This window comes from Schistocerca gregaria, chromosome X, assembly GCF_023897955.1.
Source record: "Schistocerca gregaria isolate iqSchGreg1 chromosome X, iqSchGreg1.2, whole genome shotgun sequence".
NCBI classification, from domain to species: domain Eukaryota; kingdom Metazoa; phylum Arthropoda; class Insecta; order Orthoptera; family Acrididae; genus Schistocerca; species Schistocerca gregaria.
In genome coordinates this window covers 333,972,653-333,992,006 of record NC_064931.1, presented here as the reverse complement: position 1 = coordinate 333,992,006, position 19,354 = coordinate 333,972,653, and the positions used below count along the sequence as shown (strand labels likewise).

At 40.2% G+C, this 19,354-nt stretch overlaps 1 protein-coding gene and 2 non-coding genes across 3 annotated transcripts in view; 2 read left to right on the top strand and 1 right to left on the bottom strand.

Moving 5' to 3' along the window:
• LOC126299116 (exopolyphosphatase PRUNE1-like) overlaps nucleotides 1–19,354 on the bottom strand; it is a 142,148-nt gene that overhangs the window by 95,283 nt on the left and 27,511 nt on the right. The gene's annotated exons all lie outside the window — the stretch shown is intronic.
• Nucleotides 1,354–1,428, top strand: Trnas-uga (transfer RNA serine (anticodon UGA)). The gene has a single exon. It is a non-coding gene; the product is annotated as a tRNA-Ser (tRNA).
• Trnas-cga (transfer RNA serine (anticodon CGA)) lies at nucleotides 1,654–1,728 on the top strand. The gene has a single exon. It is a non-coding gene; the product is annotated as a tRNA-Ser (tRNA).

Genomic DNA, 19,354 nt, shown 5'->3' with positions numbered 1-19,354 from the left:
AACTCTCTTAGTGCAAATCTTTCAACAAAAAAGCAACAGAAGGGAATTATATTCCTGAAGGAACTGCAAGTGATATGCTACATCCGATAATCAATTATATCCAAAAGAAAAGTTAGAAACTAATTATCTCCTATCAGTTGAAAAAAATGACTGCATATTGGTTAAACAAAGGTGACAAATGTTCACATGTCAGTATTCTTCAAAACGATTTCATTTTGGGCAGTGTAAATGTGAACAGTGTTCCCAGAAAAACAAAGTTGCAATGTTAAATTTGAGATATGTGACTTTTTTCCACAGCCAGACAAAAATCATTTAGTGTTACTGATGTTATCCTGCATGATTGGGCTCTAGATGCAAGAGATTTTCCACCTTCTCCAGGTCTGATAACACACTTTAAGATACCACATAAGTCTGTATCTAGGAAAATAAAATATTTATAGGGAAAAGTATTCAAAAAATAAATTATTGAAACCGAGGTGATCAATGGTTTTTCTGAATCTTATGTAGACAATGCACATCGGACTAGAATGAGATTTTCACTCTGCAGCGGAGTGTGCGCTGATATGAAACTTCCTGGCAGATTAAAACTGTGTGCCCGACCGAGACTCGAACTCGGGACCTTTGCCTTTCGCGGGCAAGTGCTCTACCAACTGAGCTACCGAAGCACGACTCACGCCCGGTACTCACAGCTTTACTTCTGCCAGTATCCGTCTCCTACCTTCCAAACTTTACAGAAGCTCTTCTGCGAAACATGCAGAACTAGCACTCCTGAAAGAAAGGATACTGTGGAGACATGGCTTAGCCACAGCCTGGGGGATGTTTCCAGAATGAGATTTTCACTCTGCAGCGGAGTGTGCGCTGATATGAAACTTCCTGGCAGATTAAAACTGTGTGCCCGACCGAGACTCGAACTCGGGACCTTTGCCTTTCGCGGGCAAGTGCTCTACCAACTGAGCTACCGAAGCACGACTCACGCCCGGTACTCACAGCTTTACTTCTGCCAGTATCCGTCTCCTACCTTCCAAACTTTACAGAAGCTCTTCTGCGAAACATGCAGAACTAGCACTCCTGAAAGAAAGGATACTGTGGAGACATGGCTTAGCCACAGCCTGGGGGATGTTTCCAGAATGAGATTTTCACTCTGCAGCGGAGTGTGCGCTGATATGAAACTTCCTGGCAGATTAAAACTCATTCTGGAAACATCCCCCAGGCTGTGGCTAAGCCATGTCTCCACAGTATCCTTTCTTTTAGGAGTGCTAGTTCTGCATGTTTCGCAGAAGAGCTTCTGTAAAGTTTGGAAGGTAGGAGACGGATACTGGCAGAAGTAAAGCTGTGAGTACCGGGCGTGAGTCGTGCTTCGGTAGCTCAGTTGGTAGAGCACTTGCCCGTGAAAGGCAAAGGTCCCGAGTTCGAGTCTCGGTCGGGCACACACTTTTAATCTGCCAGGAAGTTTCATATCAGCGCACACTCCGCTGCAGAGTGAAAATCTCATTCTGGAAACATCCCCCAGGCTGTGGCTAAGCCATGTCTCCACAGTATCCTTTCTTTCAGGAGTGCTAGTTCTGCATGTTTCGCAGAAGAGCTTCTGTAAAGTTTGGAAGGTAGGAGACGGATACTGGCAGAAGTAAAGCTGTGAGTACCGGGCGTGAGTCGTGCTTCGGTAGCTCAGTTGGTAGAGCACTTGCCCGCGAAAGGCAAAGGTCCCGAGTTCGAATCTCGGTCGGGCACACAGTTTTAATCTGCCAGGAAGTTTCATATCAGCGCACACTCCGCTGCAGAGTGAAAATCTCATTCTGGAAACATCCCCCAGGCTGTGGCTAAGCCATGTCTCCACAGTATCCTTTCTTTCAGGAGTGCTAGTTCTGCATGTTTCGCAGAAGAGCTTCTGTAAAGTTTGGAAGGTAGAGACACGGATACTGGCAGAAGTAAAGCTGTGAGTACCGGGCGTGAGTCGTGCTTCGGTAGCTCAGTTGGTAGAGCACTTGCCCGCGAAAGGCAAAGGTCCCGAGTTCGAGTCTAGGTCGGGCACACAGTTTTAATCTGCCAGGAAGTTTCATATCAGCGCACACTCCGCTGCAGAGTGAAAATCTCATTCTGGAAACATCCCCCAGGCTGTGGCTAAGCCATGTCTCCACAGTATCCTTTCTTTCAGGAGTGCTAGTTCTGCATGTTTCGCAGAAGAGCTTCTGTAAAGTTTGGAAGGTAGGACACGGATACTGGCAGAAGTAAAGCTGTGAGTACCGGGCGTGAGTCGTGCTTCGGTAGCTCAGTTGGTAGAGCACTTGCCCGCGAAAGGCAAAGGTCCCGAGTTCGAGTCTAGGTCGGGCACACAGTTTTAATCTGCCAGGAAGTTTCATATCAGCGCACACTCCGCTGCAGCGTGAAAATCTCATTCTGGAAACATCCCCCAGGCTGTGGCTAAGCCATGTCTCCACAGTATCCTTTCTTTCAGGAGTGCTAGTTCTGCATGTTTCGCAGAAGAGCTTCTGTAAAGTTTGGAAGGTAGGAGACGGATACTGGCAGAAGTAAAGCTGTGAGTACCGGGCGTGAGTCATGCTTCGGTAGGTCAGTTGGTAGAGCACTTGCCCGCGAAAGGCAAAGGTCCCGAGTTCGAGTCTCGGTCGGGCACACAGTTTTAATCTGCCAGGAAGTTTCATATCAGCGCACACTCCGCTGCAGAGTGAAAATCTCATTCTGGAAACATCCCCCAGCCTGTGGCTAAGCCATGTCTCCACAGTATCCTTTCTTTCAGGAGTGCTAGTTCTGCATGTTTCGCAGAAGAGCTTCTGTAAAGTTTGGAAGGTAGGAGACGGATACTGGCAGAAGTAAAGCTGTGAGTACCGGGCGTGAGTCGTGCTTCGGTAGCTCAGTTGGTAGAGCACTTGCCAGCGAAAGGCAAAGGTCCCGAGTTCGAGTCTCGGTCGGGCACACAGTTTTAATCTGCCAGGAAGTTTCACATCGGACTAACTTTGAAAAATAAATGTACACCAATACAATGTCCTCCAAGGGTGAACAGGTACAGAATGAATTGTTCAATATACATACATCCCCCTGCATATAAGGGCTTCCCGGTATCCTAGATTAGGCAGGATTGTCCCGAATTTCCAGTTGCAAACCCAACTCCTGATTAAACCTTGTCAGGAAAGGTAAAAAATCACTATCACACAAAACTGGACAATATTCCATATATTACGGTCTCCACTTTAAATTGTTCACCATGGGTTTAAAACTGAGATGCAATCTCGTAAACGTTACTGGAACTTAAAATTCTGCTTTTAGTTTTAGTCAGCAAGCAACGTTTGCAAAATGGACTCAAAAGCCAATGTTTTTGGGCAGCAATTCAGAATATGATATAACAGTGCTTAGTCATTCTCTGCAAAAACAACTAAGTAGTGTTGTGCAGTTTCCTTTGTGAACCATTTTTACAAATACGGATTCAACATTAGACAGCAAAAGAAAAGAAGTATCGGTGCTGAAAAAGAAACAAAAATTGAAAACTTAGTTCCCTAGTGCAGGGTGAAAAGTTTACTCATGGTTTTGAAGAGGCTAAGATGATCATATTGTTCACTGTACTGTGTGCTCCTTATATTTCTGTGTTTCTCATGGAGGCGAAAATGACGTAAAAAAACCTGCAAACACTGCAACACACAGAGCTTCTGTTCAATAGTCAGCATTGAAAACGCAAATGAAGGTAAGTTCTCTTTCTACCTACCATGGTAACCAGAAGCCCAGAAAAAGAAAAAGTAATAGCTGCAGAAACATCCTTTGTGTTGCACCCAGTTCAACATAGGCATGGTTATGTTTCTGGGGCTGCTGCAACAGTTTTCTTCCACATTTGTTTCTAAATTGAAAAATATCTGACAAATATACAAGTGGAAACATGGAGGCAATGAAAATGCTTTCGTCAGTACTGAATCGATATTCAAAATGAGCTAAAAATTAAGCAGTTGGACAATTCTGTTTATTATTCTGTTTCTTTGGATGCATTCAACAAATAACACAATAAAACCTTTGCACTTGTGGTATGTTATTTTTCTTGTGAAGAACATGGCTGTACATCTGATTCAGTTGCAGCATGAATAAAAAGTGAACTTACCAAAGCATCTTAACCACTGAAGAATGTCAGCAGTTTTTCTGCTGATAATGCCCCTGATAATTTTGAAAAGAATAAAAGTCTATAAGTCGAGCTACACGAAGTAAATCCAAACTCGACTGCAGTGGCATGTAAGTGTCGCAGCAATTACACTTTTGAATTGATGTAGAACACATTGTTATTAAGATATATAATGGATTCCACTGATCTACTAAAGGACTCAGTGAAAACGGATTTTTTTTGCTTGGATGGACATTGAATGGTAGGAGATTTTAAACCACGTAGCACAGCTGGCTATCTCTCACTCTGGCCCTACAGTGAATAGTGAAAATCTTTAAATCAATCAAATCTTACTTCCTCTCGCATGAGTACACACTAAAGGTACTCAGAGATTTTTTTTTGAAGATGAATTATTTTTGGCATGCAGGATGACTTCATCGACAACTGCTGATATTTCGACAGGCGCAGACCCTGTCATTTTCAAGTAAAAACTGCAGCAAGTAAATGCTGTGCAATTTAAAACCACAGTTCTCAGAGCTAATCTGGGGAGATAAGACTCTCTCTCTCTCTCTCTCTCTCTCTCTCTCTCCTCTCTCTCTGTGTGTGTGTGTGTGTGTGTGTGTGTGTGTGTGTGTGTGTGTGCGCGCGCGCACATCATCACAAACCAGAGATGACCCAAGTCTGAAGTTATCAGTAGTGAAATTAATAACACACAGATACGGTAACATAAACACTGTCCCTCTGTTTTTTGACAAGGGAGAGAGGAGGCTTCTATACAGAATTTAAACAAGACCACCATTTCTAATTACAAGGTTATTTGCCAATTTAATTTCAACAGCTTCCTTAATAACAATATTCCAGTAGTTGGATGTGTATGCCAGAATCCCCATTTTGTTATATTCAGGGGATGGCCAGTGCCAAGATAAAGTTCTGCAATGACAGATTTCCTCGGATGTTGTACACATGTGTGCTGCTTATGCTCTGTACATCAGTCCTGCACAGTCCTGATAGTCTTCTTGCCTTCATGAAGCATGTCAAACAGCATGTGTCACATTTTGGGGAAATATGTGAAGTATGTTTTTCAACCACCATCTAAGATCAGTGCATTATCAGGACTGTAGAGGGCCAGTGCACTGATCTTAAGCAGCACACATGCATACAACAGCACTGATCTTAAGCAGCACACATGCATACAACAGCCAAGGAAATCTGTCACTGCAGAACCTTGTCTTGGCCGTGGCCATCCCATGGCATATAACGACATGGACATTATTGCATTCATGTCCAACTATTGGGACATTATTATTAAGGAAGCTGTTGAAATTAAACTCGCAAATAACCTTATAAATAGAGATGGTAGTTTTGTTTAAATTCTGCATGAAATCATCCTCTCTATCCCTTGTCAAAAAACAGAGGGACAGAGTTTATGCAACCTCACCTGTTCATAATTAATTTTACTATCGATAACTTCTGACATCAGTCATCTTCTCGTATGTCCATCTTTGTGGGTGGAGGTCTGGAGGACTACGGCCATTCACTATTGTAAGAAAATGAAACACATACAGCTGTCCTTAAGGTGCCATTTATTCTGTAGCTACAGTTTCGGCACTTCAATGTGCCATCTTCAGGCCTTAGTTGATGCTGAAGAGGTTATCATGATCCATATATACGATGCACCAGTGGCCAACATAACCGGTTTACGCAGACTACCTACAACTGAAATGTCGTCTCTCCAACAATCAACTGTATAAACCCTTCAACATCAACTAAGGCCTGAAGATGGTGAACTGAAATGCCAAAAATGGCAGCTACACAATAAATGACATCCTAAGGACGGCTGAAAGTGTTTCATTTTCTTAGTCTGACATCTTTGGTTTGTGATGGCACTAGTGTTTACAGTGTGTGTGAGTGTTATCTTTCCAGAGTTTCTCCGAGAACAGAGGTTTTAAATTCCCTTACATAGCACTTACTTGCTGAAGTTTTGCCTTGAAAATGGTAGGGTGTGCTCCTGTTGAAATATCATCAGTTGTCGATGATGTCACAAGGCTGCATTTTCATAAGTTATTTGAACATTGTATACACCAGGAGAAACTCAGGCCTCACATTATTTTTGGCATATCAGGGCTTCACAATGGACATTGATGGTTATTTTGCATCATTAAATGCAAATCTTCAGTCTGATGACGCACTCATAACAGACAAATCTGACTCTGTGACCCACTTTGTATCTTCTCTGAAACAAAGAAAGGAAAATCATTTTGGCTCTGTCACACCCTCAGTCATCTTGAAGTCCATAAATGATGATCATGTCAAAACATTCAAAACAGAAGTGGCTGATTACTTGCAGCATGGTACACACTGTCTTGTCAAATGATTTAACTTTGAAGAGAGTGTTTACAAAGGTTTCAAACCATTTTCATTAACAGGGACACGGTGTTCACTTTCAGAAGTCATAGAAGCGATTTCTCGATCAGAACTTCATATAGAAGAGGATTTGATGTTCGAATGATACGTGCAATTAAACACCTTTCTCAAAGAAGAAGGGGAGAACTTTTTTAAGATGAATTCTGAGAAGTGGGTGAAAGTCTTTCATCATTATGAAAACTGTGAAAACCCGTTCAAAGCTGTCTGTTTTGTATTTTCTATACTTCATTCCAATGCTGCTCCAGAAAGAAAAATCGTTTGTCAATGGCTACATTAGAAGCTGAATTAATGGTGAAGATGATTTACTCATTTATGTGCCTACAGTTTCAGAGTTTTCTTGATGGGGAAGAAGGGAAAATCCTACTAAGGAGGTTGAATAGCAAGCAGAATTATCAATAAGGGAAAGTGCAGTGCTTTCTTACACTGTATTCTGATTTGTATGCCTGTGTGTGTTTTATCTAGTCCTCATAAAAAATCCTGATTATGTTCAGAAAAAAACTTGGGAACCCTGCTGCATACATTCATACTCTATGATAAGTCTGGTGGCATATTTTTAACTATTTGATACGGTTTGCTTTGAGAATCAGCCATAAAAATTGGACCATGTGTTCAGCAGTCTATGTTCTGTGCAGAAACATGTGGCAGATTCATCAAAATCTGTAAAAATGGGAAAGGAAAATGTTAGCTTTTAATACTTGACAATTTTCTTCCAGTTTGTGCAAAGCACTCTGCCTTCTAGATTCTTGGTCATGTCATAAAAATCTTGTATCACTTACAGCCACAGTTTAAATTCGCACTGACCAAGAAGTACAGGCAATTCACATTGCACTTAGTACAACAAATGTACTTCAGCTGTGGCATTTTGCAGATCATTGGCAGAGAAAACTATTACTGACAAATCACAAAAATGTTGTGTGTACCATCACAGCATATATGTATGTATATTCTTTTTTTACATTGAAGTCCCTAGTAAGCTTTCAGGTTTCCTATTGTAAGTTTAAAAATTCTAATTTTTATGTGGAGCATGTGTCGAAATAGCCTGATATTAGGACAGTGTACTTCTAAATCTGGCCTAGGTGAGGTCAGTCCACAATATATAAGACTGTCAAATGTTGACCTAATTGCATGATAATTATGCACAAAATGTACATGTTTGGAATACTGTATCACAATATTTTACAGTTTTTCTTTCAGTAGGTTGAAGACATATAAATGTGGAGATGTTACACCTCTTGTATTTATTGTGTGCATTCCTCACATATTTAGAAAGAATACTACGCATAAAATAATAAGTGATCTAGTACTCTGCCTTGCAAACCACTGAAACAAATGACAAGAAAGTTTATCATCTACAAGTCACATTCATACTTCATGATTTATTCATATTTATTTTGAATTATCATCTTCTAGTTATTTGTGTTTTAATTAGTGTAGCCTTTTTTAACTGTATTACAATGAAAAGATTTTAGGTTATGTTAGAATTCAAAAAGATCCTAATGAGGTAGGTCTTGTTGGTATCCCTCAACGTTATTGTGAAGCAATTAAATCTGCTTGTAAGGGGGCTGCATATTCCAGTTATATCAAATTATTTGCTTTATTATTTTTCTTCTGTTTTGCTTTAATAACTTCTTTAGCTATTTGGGTAATTTTTCCTTATTTATCTTACATATGTTTTTTTTCTATGGATGGTTATTTTTTATGTCATACTAGATTAAGCGTGTATGTTGTAAAAACTGAAAATTTTTCAGTGCAAATTAGGATATTATTTAACAGAAATAATTTTATTCAATTTTTTGTCTGAGTATATTTTGCAGAACTGATTTTGCATATTATAGTTTAATTGTAATGGAGGTGGGTTATGAAATATTAGGTTAAATTTATTTAAGTGAATTTGGTTTATTGTTCCTTTTGTTTCACAGTTTATCAATATTTTAGTATTTATTTACTTTCTCAACTTAGGTAGACTGACAATAAATTTATAGTTAATGCATCACAATTATTACTGAGTTAATTGTTTCCTGAGATACCTCATTTATTAAGAAAAAATTATGTTTTTACTTAATTGGCTTTATCCAGATGTTAGATTAAAATTTTTGTAATTGTGATGAATTAGTATATTTATTTTGTTTGTAGTATTTGTCATTGTTAATTTGTTAAAGGCAAATTTGATTTCTGCCTCTTTATCAGAAATATGTCATCTTGAGAATATTGGGAGGTCTGGCCTGCCCACGGAGAAAATTTTAAAGAGCTATAGTATTTTGACCGTGCAAAGGCAGCATAATCATTAATCTCTTAATTAGTGGTTGAAATGAAAGACTTGAGAGGAAATGAACCTAATTAATTTTGGAATTTATCTGTTAACTCAAAAGCTTAATTTTTTTCTTTTGGGCAAGAAGATCCTATAGAGCTTGACATTTTACTTTTTATGTAGTTTTTAGTTGGTCTCTCAATATTTGATGATAATGTTTTGTTTGAGTGACATGAAGGATAATTTATCATGATCCATAATTTATGATCACAATATTTAGTTATCTTAGAGATAACAATGTAATTGTTTTGGAGAGCTCATATCAGCAAAGCTGACTGCAAACTGAGTGTTGGATTTAAAACAATTTTCGGTGCAGGAATGTCTGGTTTGACCTTTAAAATCTTACATGATCTGAGTCCAGAGCGGCAGGAGCAAGGCATAAATGTTGACGTGTTATGCATAAAATAATTACCAATCTAGTGCTTTGCATTGCAAAACACTGTAAGCAATGACAAAAAAAGTGTAGCTTCACTGATGAGAGAATTCGAGGTATGCACACACAGCAATAAATAAATACCTGGGCAACAGGAAGTTTCTCTGCTACTAAATAAAATAAATTAATTAATTAATTCAAATTTTAACTAGGTTTTAACATGAGGTCAGACCTTTCCATTAGTTCACTCTGAAGAAGAGTATTTTCAAATACATCATGATAGCATAAATTACAAATTACTACAGAAAAATGATTGCAAACGTAAAATCACAAGCAACACAAGAGGATAAGTGGAGGTGGAAAGATTGAACAAAGATATCTTGATCTCTGGTTACAAAATCATTGTTGGATGCCCACACACGAACAACAACAAACTGAGAAGTAATTAAGTTTATACAACTATGATTGATAAATGAAAAATCATCATTACTGAAGGAAAATATTTAATTAAAACTACCAACTATCAGACAACTCATAACAATATGCAGGGAAATTATTTTTATAGTAAAGTTTCATAAATATCATGACCCTTAAGATTTTCTTCAAAGAAAATAATGCAAAGAATATATGTATGAAACAAAATCATTGTACAGGATGGTCAAAAACAGTCTGAAAAACTTGTAAATGTTGCACAGTGTAGGTTGTACTGGGAAATAATAGTTAAGAAAAACGGTGTCATTTCTGAGTTAAATAGCACTGAAGTTAGCCAATCAGGCCATTGCACATGCAAACTTAAACAACTCGCCACAGGTGGTGTCACTAAATGTATTCTTTGTTTGGTTTCCTAAAAGTGAACAAGAGAGTGAAACAAAAATTGGATGTGGAATGGTAGTCTCACATGCAATCATCCGCACTACGAGGACAACTGTTACAATTGTATCTGGAGAGCCACTTGAATTTATGCATGCAGCAGCCTGATTCCCAAACTTCAATGCTAACTCACTCAGAAATGGTGCAAGGTATAGAACTTTTATTTTAACAATTACTTCTCAGAACGACCTACCTTGCAACACCCTTACAAGCTTTTCGTACTGTTTCTGACCACCCTTTGTAAGCATGAATGAAAACACACATAAAAACAAAAGTGAAGTCAGTAATCAATTAAATCCAGAAAAAGTTCTGCAACAAACTATTTAAATTAATTAATCTTATTTGGATCAAACTTCTAATGTACCATGTAACACACTGGTTTTCTCCATCCTACACTATTTACAAGTACAACGATTAATCATCTGTGAGATCTTTCATAACAAGTATCAAATCATATTTCCATGGACAATTCAGAACAGAAAATACAAATTAATAATTTACAGCCTTCACATCTGAAGAAAGATGTACTTATATATGTGAAATCACAGTACCAAGAAGGGCAAATGCAACTGACATGAATTTAATGTCACATATTACGTACACACCAATACAAACGATTAGATTTACGTAAGGAGCTGCAAACGATGTGGCTTTGTGGATTCAGTGCGAGCTGAAGCACTAATCTTGGTTACTGCCAGCATCCAAATGGCATGGCATGAAGTCCAAGAGGCGGATTACATTTCTTGGGAATCTTCCCATATACTGTTTGTATGCTGGTCAACAAAGAGTCAGCACTGGTCACTACAAAAAAGTAGAAGAAGGAGAACGAGAAAGAGAGAAGACTGGGAAAGAGCAGCAGATAGAAGAACATTTTGCAATTCAACAATCTGTGGGTAGTATTCGTGCACTCGGCATGCGTGATACTGTTGGTGCACTCGGCGTGTGGGACACTGTTGGCGTGCTTGGAGCAGACAACAGCGGTGATGCACCTAGAACAGGTGACAACATTGACGCATCTGGCATGGGTGGCAGCGTTGACGCACTCGGCTTGGGTGACAGTGCTGGCACGCTCATCACAGGCGACTGTGATGGCGCAGCCGACAGCGTTGCTACTGGTGACAGCGTTGGCACTGGTGACAGATTTGGCACTGGTGACAATGTTGGCATTGGTGACAGCGTTGGCACTGGTAACAGCGTTGGCATTGGTGACAGCTTTGTAGCACTTGGCATGGGGTAACATTGTTGACGAGGGCGACAGCGTTGGCGTGCTAGGCGCGGGCGACTCCGTTGGCGTGCTCGGCACGAGCGTCTCCGTTGGTGTGCTCGGCGCGGGCGACTCCTTTGGCGTACTCGGCGTGGGCGACTCCTTTGGTGTGCTCGGCGCGGGCGACTCCTTTGGCGTGCTTGGCGCGGGCGACTCCCTTGGCGTGCTCGGTGCAGGTGACTCCGTTGGTGTGCTCAGTGCAGGCGACTCTGTTGGCGAGTGCAGTGCACGTGACTGCAGTGGTGCACTTGGCATGGGTGACTGCAAAGGCTCAGATGACTGCGTCAGCACACTCAGCACAGGTGACATTTTTAGCACAATCGTCAATTTTGGTGCCCTTGACCCAGTAAACACGTTTTAGTACACAGCACAGGTGACAGTAATGACATGTTTGGCATGGGCAACAATACTCGTGTTACTGGCCCTCAAATTGGTGCTAGCACTCACAGCTGAAGCGCGCGACACTGCTGGCAAACTCGGCAGAGCCGCGCGACACTGCTGGCACACTCAGCGGAGGCGCGCGACACTGCTGGCACACTCAATGAGGGCAAGCGACACTGCTGGTATGCTAAGCGTACATGATAGTGCTGGCACACACAGCATTATTTTCTCTAATTGCTGACTTTGGTGATGGAAAAATTAGAAAATGGATTATATCAAGTGTCTATCAACAAACTTCCAGTAGGCAAATGTTTCAAAAACCAAGCCTACTAGCAACAGCTTGTATGTTGCGAATAATCAAGCATTATTTGAAAATAGTATCGGCATTCATAAATATAACATCAACAACAGAAATAGCCTGCACTATGAACAACTCAACCTTAAGCCCATCTCACTGGGAGTTACGATTCACGATAAGTTTGCTAGATGGTGTACTTGGCTGCCAGTTAGCAGACAGGGGTGACAGTTACCTCCGATGCTAAACCTCTCACACAGTGTAAGGTCAGCTGCAAATTGTATCATGATTTGCTGCTGGTGTACAGAACAAACATTTCCACTTCAAGTGCACATACTCAGTGCAAAGTAGAGTTATTAGTTGTTTTGGTGCTAAGCCCATGCTAATGAGCAAAGGAAGGACAGAAACTTGGATTACGAGGAGAAATATAGGAGGAGGTGGGCTCTCTATGCTTCATAGAGAATTGGGGTTAATTTGCATAAACCTTATTTCAATTTGTAAAGTATCATGGTTTTATTACAATTTGACATTAAAAGTATACTAATAATAACTGTTACACATGATTTCATCTTAATAGGGTACAAGGTCCTTCATCGTTCGCAAATGTTATAGAAACGGATTTGCCAATAGTCGAAGAATTGCTCCTTATGGTTTTGCCTCTAATTCAAAAGAAAGATATAGTGACATGTCAGGCAATTATGCTTCTCAAGAAGGTAAGTGTATTATTGGTAACACACATATTCAAAATTTCAAGATTTTTTGGCAATGTTTCCCCTTTCTATATTAAATATGTATTTATATGAGATGGTGGTCCAGCAGGTATATAAAAACTAACACGTATCTGAATGCGATGCTTTGTCAAAATTCTAAAACAGTTGTTGAAATTTGGGAGATTTAAAATTTTGAACAAATGGACATTTACATTTTTATTTATATTAGTTGCAGTTGTTACATATGAAATGAATCCTAGAAGATATTGAAGTCTGTGTTTCACAGTTGCTGAAGCCCAGCACTACAAATGTGTTAGAAATGGAACAGTGATACATGCTTGGCTGAGAATTAGGAGGAGTGCTGGGAGGGGAGTGGTGAGTGGGAAACAGATTTCATCATCATGCCAGCCATGGTAATCCCTGCTGTGTGATTTGGTTTTTATGCACATCTACCATGTTTAAAATGCAGTTTTCCTGAATCCATTTGTGGTCAGAAATGACTAAAATTGGACAAATACTCAACAATAGTATACATTTCAGCTGAAAACAGTTAAAGTCCAGATGGGGCCATAGCATACTTACAAGTTTCATGCTGCAATGCTGTCATTGCTCACTGTAAGGCGTGGTGGGAATGAAACGGTGTCTGTCAACAGCTGGTTGTACACAGCCAATGACAGATCTGACATTCTCACATCAGTATAAAAGTGAAATATGCTATGTATTCTGATAAAGCAGATGTGTCCTCAAGTCTCACTGTAACAACAACCTCAAAATTTGCAACATATTGTATTCGGAAGAAACAGCCAAATATTTGTGACAACGAAGATATAAATTTTGCAGCTACACTATTATGCTGAGGAGAATTAAAAATAATGACACCACAGATGACAGGCTAAGTAAGCAAAAAGGTAGCAAAGATAAAAAGTAATGTAACCATTTCTTTTTGTTTATTTTATTTCTCCTTGTATTAACAAAAGATAGATAATCAATAAATGGCATAAGTTAAGAATGTTAACTTTTTACACAGATAGTTTGTCATTAACACAGTTTGTAGTTTTGATCAGTCACAAATACGTTAAAAATAGTTTTTCTCAAAGAGTCTCTTAAGAAAAGGGCGACGTCTTATATTCAAGGTTGTCATATACTTGCGTAAATATGGTATTTGTGCCAATTTTCTACACTATTCTTAAAAGGCAATTATGAAAAATGTGTGTTACAAATGGATTGTTTTTTTACAATATTCTCATTCTCTCTAAACTGAATAATACCTCCACTTTCTTTCCAAGTCTCTCTGTCAACACATTGACTGCCATGTGGCCAATGGTGGTTTTGTGGCACTCGAGATGTTAAAAATATTCCATATTTCACTTTTCCTTTGTGGAGATACTGATACCTGTTGTGAACCAAGGCTTCTTTGATAACTGCCTGCATTTAATTATCTTTAAAAAAATTGGTGGTAATAACTACCATGACCCAATTCTAGGCTGTTAGGTGAGTTGCTCACAGTGAAGTTTTCTTTCATAGCTTGCAGTTCTTTATTTTGCTTTAACAATATTTCCTGGTGTTATTTTGCAATGTTGTCAGTGAACTGCTACCTACAGGATCGACTAAATACTATTTCTACTTTCTTATAAGAAATAACTGTGGTGACAACTTCAAAGGGTACTGCACCATGCTATGGTAGACAGTTGTGTTTAGTGCCCCAAGTCATGTACAACCTCCAGTTACCACAGAATCTATAAGCTGCAGTGTTCATCCATCATCTTCAAGACTTTGGCTCCGTAGGCATCTTAGTCCAGCTCTGAACTCTACGTAGGCATCACTCAGAGGCACAGTGACAGGGTTTTAATATTTTAGAGGACTTGTAATAATTTCAAATGTGTAATTGCACTGGACATTTCACAAGAACCAGTGTCATTTAAAAAGAGCATTTCTTCACCTTCAATAAATATCATTTCATAACTAATCATTGGGAATCTTTGTGATTGAAGATAACCTATGCTGTCCTGCTGCATTCCCAACAGTAACCTGTATTTTTATACTGCCATACTGTCAACTAGTCAGTCAGACAGAAGAGCAACATTGAATTACCTGAAGCCTAATGTTGTTTAATTAGAACTGGTTATTTGTTAAAATTTTACATGTCTACTAAAACAGGATTTAAGACACCACCCATGTAAATGAAATGAAGTACTGCAGTCTCTCACTTCATGTGAAAATTTTTAAGTGATTACGAACTGAATTTGCTACATCATACATGTTGTTGTTGTGGTCTTCAGTCCAGAGACTGGTTTGATGAAGCTCTCCATGCCACTCTATCCTGTGCAAGCTTCTTCATTTTCAAGTACCTACTGCACCCTACATCCTGCTGAATCTGTTTAGTGTATTCATCTCTTGGTCCCCCTCAATGATTTTTACCCTACATGCTGCCCTCCAATACTAAACTGGTGATCCCTTGATGCCTCATAACATGTCCTACCAACCGATCCCTTGTTCTAGTCAAGTTGTGCCACAGATTCCTGTTTTCCCTAATTCTATTCATTACCTCCTCATTAGTTACGTGATCTAATCTTCAGCATTCTTCTGTCACAACACATTTCGAAAGCTTCTGTTCTCTTCTTGTCTAAACTATTTATTGGCCATGTTTCACTTCCATACATGGCTACAATCCATACAAATACTTTCAGAAAAGACTTCCTGACACTTAGATCTAAACTCGATGTTAACAAATTTCTCTTCTTCACAAGCACTTTCCTTGCCAATCTACATTTTATACCCTCTCTACTTCAACCATCATCAGTTATTTTGCTCCCCAACTAGCAAAATTCAGCTACTACTTTAAGTGTCTCATTTCCTAACCTGATTCCCTAAGCATCACCTGATTTAATTCAACTACATTCCATTATCCGTGTTTTGCTTTTGTTGATGTTCATCTTATATCCTCCTTTCAAGACACAGTCCATTCCAATCAACTGCTCTTCCAGGTCCTTTGCTGTCTCTGACAGAATTACAATGTCATTGGCAAACCTCAAAGTTTTTATTTCTTCTCCATGGATTTTAATTTCTACTCCAAATTTTTCTTGTGTTTCCTTTACTGCTTGCTCAATATATAGATTGGATAACATCGGGGATAGGCTACAACCCTGTCTCACTCCCTTCCCAACCACTGCTTCCCTTCCATGCCCCTCGACTCTTGTAACAGCCACCTGGTTTCTGTACAAATTGTTAATAGCCTTTCACTCCCTGTGTTTGACCCCTGTCACCTTCAGAATTTGAAAGAGAGTATTCCAGTCAACACATCATACATACCAGTATATTATATGTAGAATGTAATGCCACTACAAAATTTTAACCAGAGGCAGCGCCCACTCAAGAAGGTTGAGTCTTAACAAATTTTCGTAATTTCTTGGGAATCTATAAACACAGATCTGCCTATCACATCAATTACCACTGAAATCTGTAGAGTACTATTGACTTCCCAATACAGAACACAAACAACACAGCGAAAGCATTGTTTCGTCTGTCCCCTTTCTGTGGAAGAAATGTGTCACACTTCTACATAGAAATATACACAGAAAACAAAAGGAGATGGAAACTTATTTAATATTCACACTGTCCTGACCTTTAGCCTCTGTCCATGTACATGCAATATGATGTGGTACAACATAAATTTATCTTGAATATCACTGGACAACCACAAACATAATTTATACACATTTCCAGAACCTGTGGCCCCTTAAACCACCAAATACTCAATTAGTGCACAGTATGGAATATAAAATAGTTCCTGCATTACTGCATATTGTAAAATGTGCACTTTTTCACAACGGACACCTGATATGATATGGATTAATTATATATAAACTATCATGCAATGACTGCATTTTGGTTACACTATTTAAGAAAGGAATACATAAAGTCATAAATAATGAGGAAAATATTGGAAATTTCATTTATTGTAAATTACATTTTGATGCTTTGATATGTGCATATACAGAGTAGACACATCTGTTCATTGAGAAATCACGAATTATTATAACAATCACTTTCATGCAGAACTATTCATGAGGATTGCAAATGCAGTGTGCCTCATGTGTCCACACACCACAAGCTCAAATTTCTGAATGCTTCTCAATGAGCTCTTCATTAATGTAGAGAAAACAGAGGTTAATGTTGCAGATTATGAGAACAATGTATGTCCCTTTGGACTAAATCATAATTCTGAATGCCTCACAAAATTCAAAACAGTTTCAACAGAGGTAGAAAAAATATCAAAACTAAAAAACAAAAATTTTGCAAGTTGGGATGGAATACCAGCAAAATTCCTTAAATTTGTGTGTAAAATAATAGGATACCCACTATCTAAAATAATAAACCAATCCTTTGAACAAGAAAGCTTCCCAGAGGTGCTGAAGTATGCAGAAGTAAAACCGTTGCTCAAAAATGGGTCAAGAGAGGATATGGGGAATTATCATCCCATCTCCCTCCTTCCAGTCCTATCAAAAATCTTTGAAAATGCTGCTCCTATGCAGATTCGAAATTTTATGGAGAAATATGATATTATTACGGAAAACCAATTTGGTTTCCAGCATGGCAAAAGTACTATTGATGCAATTAACAAGTTTATCAAAAAGATCAGTGCATCATTAGACAACCAAAGTTGCAGGAATGTTTTGTGATCTCACAAAAGCCTTTGACTCTGTAAATCATGCACTGCTCATCTATAAACTTGACAAGTATGGGATCAAGGGTAATGTTCTAAATTGGCTTATTTCATACTTATTAAATAGTAAACAAAGAGTTATTGTCTCATCAAATGCAGCAAATTACTATTCAAGTGTGTGTGTGTTTGAGGTTTACGGGCGCTAAACAGCGTGGTCATCAGCGCCCAAACGCATAGAAACAGGAACACATGCGGTGAAGGGACGAAGACGGACACCGAACAAGGAGAACGGCTAAAAGACACAGGCCTGACGCAGTTCCAAATGCTCACATACAGAGGCAAAACAAGAGGAGAAGAAACACACTAAAAAAGGAAAGGAAACAAGGAAAAGAGAACAGATACCGAAGGGAAACAAGGAGGTAATCGTGACTGGCGGACCTCTTACCTAAAACCTGGGTGAGCCAGTCACCCAGCAGCACATTAAAACCCTCTCCCTAAAATCCGAGGCAACAGATTGGACAGGACACAAAACCGTAAGACCTTAACCACTGTCCCTGCGTCGTCTTGCAAAATAGAGGGCAAATCCGGTGGCAAAGAAACCACCGCCCTCTGGTCAGAGAATAAAACACAGTCAAGTAAAATGTGGCGGACAGTAATCTTGACGCCACAAGCACTGCAGATTGGGGGGTCCTCCCGTCGGAGTAAAAAACCATGCGTTAAGGGACTGTGCCCAATGCGGAGGCGAGTGAGGAGAACCTCATCCCGCCTGTATGACTGGTAGGACGTACGCTATGGTAGCGTAGTGGCCTTTACCAGACGCAGCTTATTGTCAGAAACTGCCAGCCACTCCTCTTCCCATTGATGCATAACACGAAAACGCAAAAGGGAGGTTACAGCATGGAGGGGGACGGCACATTCAACAACGTGAGGGAGGGAACATGCATCTTTGGCAGCCACATCTGCCAGTTCGTTTCCCCTAATACCCACGTGTCCCGGCACCCAGCAGAAAGAAACCTCCTTCCCCTGCCGTTGCAGGTGGAGTAGGGCATCATGGATGTTCTGGACGACCGTATCCGCTGGGTCTGAAGGGCACTCAGGGAGTCAGAACAGACGAGGAACTTAAGACTGGGAACACATCTCATCTGCTCCAATGCCCGCAAGATTGCAAACAATTTGGCATCGAGGATGGTAAACGTCACAGGAAGCCGTAACTTGACGACTCAATCAGGGAAAACAACAGCACAACTAACAGAGTCCCCCTGTTTAGAGCCATCTGTGAATACAGGTACATGGTCCGGATGCTGGTTTAAAATATCGTAAAATAAGGAGGTAAAAACAAACGCCGGAGTGCAGTTCCTCCAGTTCTCCGACAAGTCTAGAAGGATGCTGGGCCTCTGGAGCAACCAGGGAGGCAGGCGAGTAAAAAAACCTTGTCGTTGGGGGGCCACACGCTCCACACCAAGGGTCTCAAGCAAATGCTTGGCACAAATCCCAAATAGTCTCGTTGCCCTGGCATGACTGGAAAAGAGACGTTCCATAGGCGGTTGGGCAACGGTAGGGTACGCAGGGGAGGTAGGACAGGCAAGGAAATGACACACCCGTCGCACCATGAGGAGTTTCCGCCGGATGGCGAGCGGCGGTTCCCCTGCCTCAGCACACAGGCTGGGGATGGGACTGGTACGGAAGGCACCAGTGGCCAGCCTAATACCCTCATGGTGTTCTGCGTCAAGGATCTTCAGATACGAAGGCCTTGCTGACCCATACACGGTGCAAGCATAGTCAAGACGCGATCGGACGAAAGCCCTATAAAACTGCAGCAGACGCGCCCGATCTGCTCCCCAGGACCGATGGCTCAGACACTTCAAAATATTCAGTGCCTTCAGGGCCCGCACCTTGAGGTCTTTAAGGTGAGGCAACCACGACAACTTGGAATCAAAAGTGAGGCCCAGGAACCTCACAGTGTCTCTAAAAGA